Genomic DNA, 5,092 nt, shown 5'->3' on the forward strand with positions numbered 1-5,092 from the left:
CGTTGTGAGCCGGAGGAGAGTCACAGGAAAAATGAGAAATTGGCACGCGCACAGAACTCGAGCGGAGCAGTTGGAGTTACCCAGGGAGGGAGTGGGGTGTGTGTGTGAGTGTTGGGGAGCAGTTCAGTAGAGCCATCAACACAGAAGGAACGAGCGACGACGACGACGGGTATCACGGATGGGAGAAGAGCAAATTTATCGTTCCATGAGAGGGAGAGCACTAGGACCGGCAGGGGTTCCGATAAAAAGGTGAATGATCTTTTTTTTAAATTATTCGGTTATAATTTGTTAGATTTACATGACTAAAGAAACTCTATTTTCACAAAAATTAAACTTTAAGTGACTCAGCTTTTTTAATTTTTATGCTTGGATGCCATCAATAAAAAAAAAACAATAAAGCGAAATGAACTCTTTACGGAGATATTTAGGTTAACATGCCTAGAAATTAAAGCAGTATCGCTTATTAAAAAAAATATTTTTTTTAAGGAAATTATTAAATATTTCGAAAATAAATATTTATCAAAAATCATCTATCTATTTCAAAACTTTTTTTCGTAAAATCGCGATAACTCGTGATGTTTAAAAGCAAACCCCTAATGTCTTTATATCCAAATTTTTGTAATTGTCTGCTCTACAACTTTGTAGAACATTGTTACACTCTAAAAAATAACCCTGCAAAGTTAGAAAAAACACGAAATTTTAAAATGAAAAATTTTGTTCTAAATGAAAAAATGACCTTTCTGGGTCAATGTAGATCATAAAAGTACATTAAATTTCCCATAAAATGACATGTTCCAAAAAATTTTACAGTCAAGTAACAGAAAATGGGGGAATTTTTAACATTTTTTAGTGTTTTTTTCGATGAAAAATACGTTTTTTCGAAATTCTGAGTACGCCATCAAATTGTGCATCTAATTTTACATAAAAGTCCTTTTGGCACCAAATTTTTATCTCATCACCGTTTCAGGCTGCAAATTATTGAAAAACACCTCTTTTTTCGCATGTTCAAAAATGGAAGGGGTCGTACCGCCCCTCCGTCACGAGATATCGAAAAACGGACCTCGGATTCGTGATCAGGCACAAAAGTTACCCCTTAGGACAAAGTTTCACGCAAATCGAAGAGGGGTCGGGGCAACTGCTGTGTGAGTTGGCGGAGAATTACCCAAATACTAAAATTTTGATTCAAAATCAATATCATTCTTTCTAAGCTCAATTACAAACCAGTGGCACGATTTGTTTAGATCATTCGGGATCATCCTGCTGTAATTAAATTCTAGGCTTGCCACAACTTATTTTTACAGTCGGTTTGAATATTTTGAGTAATTTCAGAATAAACTTAGCTGAAGTTTTTTTTTAAATGTATCATGATTTTGTGTGGTATTATAAATATATCAAAATAATTCAGTTGTGATGTACTTTTTGAGCAATTACATTCAAAAAACACAATGACACAATACAATAATTTTCGAAAGAAATCTTCCGTTTGACAAAATCAATTCTATTTTAAGATTCTAGCTTATTATAAACGTAATTTTTATCTGAAATAGTCAGAGCTTCTAAATTTGAGCATTGTTTTATTAAACATGATAATTAAATTTGAAATTACTTAAAAAATATGCTTTTCTGAAACAAGTTTTTTTAAATTATTTTCATCCATTTAACTTTTAATAATTTTGACGTTGTAGAAATATTTTTGGAAAATAAGATAACGCTTGATGAATACTTCTTAAATCCTTATAACTATTGTAGAAAATATGTTTTTATAAATTAAGTCCGATGCCTTATTTAAATAGATTAGATTGAATCATATGCAAACATATACTGTTTTGGAGGTCTCAGGACCAAAAAGCCTATAATTGATAATCAATCAGCAAGATTTCAAGAAATGATTTCTTGAAAATAAAAACCATGTTTTTTGACGCGCCTAGCACAAAACAGCAAAAAGAATCACTTATTCACTAAAACTGCGATAACTTTAGAAATTAAACGTTGGCCTAAACTTTTTTGGATACCAGCAGTTGCGACTATCTATTACAAAATTTCTAAGAGCAATGCGATAAAAATATTTTCAAATATAGTTTATGTGGTCCCGGGACTTAAAAACCTGTATTTCAAATTACCAAACGTCCTTTTTAAATATAAGGCCAGTTTTTTTTTTAGACTCTAAACTTATTTTCTCTGAAATCCTTATCAACCCCTTGTCTAAGAGAGCTAAAATCAGTTAAGATAGCGTGGAGTCATGATTTTTTCAAAAATGTGTTGTGAAAATTTCGAAAAAATTTAGTACCACCCTAACACAGCGTAGGTCAACCTAAGGGTCAAACAAATAATACGGGTCTCATTATTTTGGGCAAGTAACCCCACTCCAGTTTTGAGCCCAATCGGACAACTATTTGCCTTCCTCACTGAGGAGAGGATATAAAGTCACTCGAAAAATGATCTTCTTAATTTGACCTCTTAGACTCACCATTACGTATACAAACCGACTCAGAATCAAATTCTGAGCAAATGTCTGTGCGTGTGTGAGAATGTTGAAAAGGCACATAATTTTCAAAAGTTCCATTTATTTTTTTGAAAGTTATGATTGAAAAAAAACTAAGGAGACGACTACAAAAAGGGGTGATTTTCAACATAACCTCAAATGACCGGGTCTGATCGTCTCGAAAGAGTCTTGTGAGGGTTGCCATTTTCTTCCAAGGCGGTGTCTGTATTTTCTTGACAAATAGTCCGCATTTTCTTTTTTTTTTTTTTTTTGAAATGGAAAATTCGTATTTTAGGCGAAATTATTTTATAAATGATAGAAAAGCTGCAACCACCTTCTGGAGGATTGAGTATCGTTTTTTGAATCGTCTTTTTTCGTGGGGAATTGCTGATTATTGCAAGATAAAAAAAATATAAGAATCAATATTACAAAAATATTAGGTTAACTAAGTTTAAAGAGTTTTGTTTGCACTAAATAGATTGAATATTGATTTGAGTAAAGTGTAATCAAAACATCAAAAAATTAAAAATATTCCACAAGAATTTATAAAACCAATATATTAAAACAGACACATTATTCACTATCTGAGAACCCCTGCCGCCGTGCTCGAGAGTTGGCCACGGTATGGCAGCAACGATTATCACTGGCACACGGCACGGCACTCTGGCACGGGACAGACCGTCAGAGAGACCAAACGAGAGGCCAAAAAGGTCCTCGGCACGATACGCTCAACCCCCAACCACCCTGCCTTCTGCTTGGCGATGACTGATGGATGAGACCAACCACGTGGAGTTGAGTGGGTGGAGAACGAAGAGGGTCAGGAAGAAGGATTTCACGCGTGGTGTGATACACTCCGTTGACGCTCCTAACGGTGTCCTGATGCTGACGACGAGAGAACCGACGACGGCACGCGCGGCTCTGCCAAGCTAGGACGACTCCCTCGAGTTCTGTGGTCGTCGTCGGTCGAGTGGTGGGAGGTCTTTTGGGGGTGGTGGCAGTTTTTGTTGGGTTTGCCCCGTCTGCCGGGGGGTGAGTATTCGCGCTGATGATTTTATAATACAATTTCGTAACTTGACTCGGACGGTCTCTGGCCTTCTGCCTTGTTCTTCTGGCGTTGGCAGTCGGGCCGAGATGTTTGCCTCTGGAGGCATTATTATTCTGAAGAAAAGGACTCGGAGGTTGGAGCTGTGGTGGTGCAGTCATGAAGGACGACGACGATTATCATCGTGGTGGCAACGGACGGACTGGGGTGCGGACGCGAATGACTGAAGACCCGTCCTTTTGGATGTAGGATAACGAATGTCCCAACGTCGGACGTGGTACGTAGCACACGTGGGTTTCGTTGACTAACGACGTGGCTTCGTCGACAGGTTTGAAACTGCTGATTTTTTTGTTTGAAATGTTGTGATAAACGAAGAATATTTTATTTGAAATAGACATGAAGATCTAAAATATGAAGTGATATCTTCAAAAATTGTTCGCTCTACAGCATTGCCTTGGCGTTCTCTGCGTTTTTACACCTAAGCTTCCATCCATCCCGGGAATTCGAACCGACGACCTTTCGATTGTTTGTCCAACTGCCTACCAGCGACTCCACCGAGACAGGACCTGGGAGACCACCTGACCTAACCACTAGGTTAGACCGAGGCCACATTTACTTCTCCGTCCGACGAAAGGCGTGATCTCAAATCTTGATTAAATTTTAAGCAAACATATTTTTGGCCAAATTTACTTTTAAACCCTTTGTGGATAAAATATTTGTTTTTTTTTTTAAATGTTTGGCGATGATCTCAGAAAATCCTAGAATTTCACGGGATTTCGAGGAAATTGTGGAGTTTTACAAATTTCACGCTGTCCGCGAAATCGTGAAAATTCACTAACCCTATTTATGATTTTTGAAAACTTTTGAACTGTTTTAGGGGACTAAAAAAGTCATCTTTTGAGTTACAGTGAGTGATGGTGCAAAATCTTGTTCAGAAGTTTTAAAAACGAATCCAATTTGCAATCGATTTTTTTTTTACAATTACTACAAGTACTCTTCTCTGGTTTTTGAAGAGCTGAGAAAATGTCCTGCAATTTTCGCTCTGAGACATTGCCTCACAAAGTATTCGAATCGATGAAAATGAGATTTTACTAAGTATCACAAACCTTTAAAAATATTTGTAACAGCCTCATTAGTCTGTATTTTTCACACCATTCTGTGGGTTCGAGGGGGATCAGCGGGGAATGTCATCTGGGGGTCGGGGGGAATGGTTCGGTTCTCAGCGATCAAAATGCAACCTTTGTGAATATTTCTGATCATTTCATTAAAAATAATTTAAAAAAAATAAATCATGCATACGTTTTAAATTGATAATTTTCCTCGGTTCATATTTTAAAAGAGGAATCCGTTTCAATGTGAGTAAAAATAGTTAATTTGGTCCAAATTTTCATCATTTTTTTAATAACGTTATAATTTTTATATTTTTTTAAAGTTATTACACACCAGTTTTTAATGGACTGGGCCTTAAACTTATTTTGTGCTAAGAGACCTTTCACTTTGGGTTACGATCTCATGACATTTGGGGAACAAAATTTTTTCCAATATCGCCAAACAGAAGCTTTATTGTA

Source organism: Culex quinquefasciatus, chromosome 2 (assembly GCF_015732765.1).
Source record: "Culex quinquefasciatus strain JHB chromosome 2, VPISU_Cqui_1.0_pri_paternal, whole genome shotgun sequence".
NCBI lineage: Eukaryota > Metazoa > Arthropoda > Insecta > Diptera > Culicidae > Culex > Culex quinquefasciatus.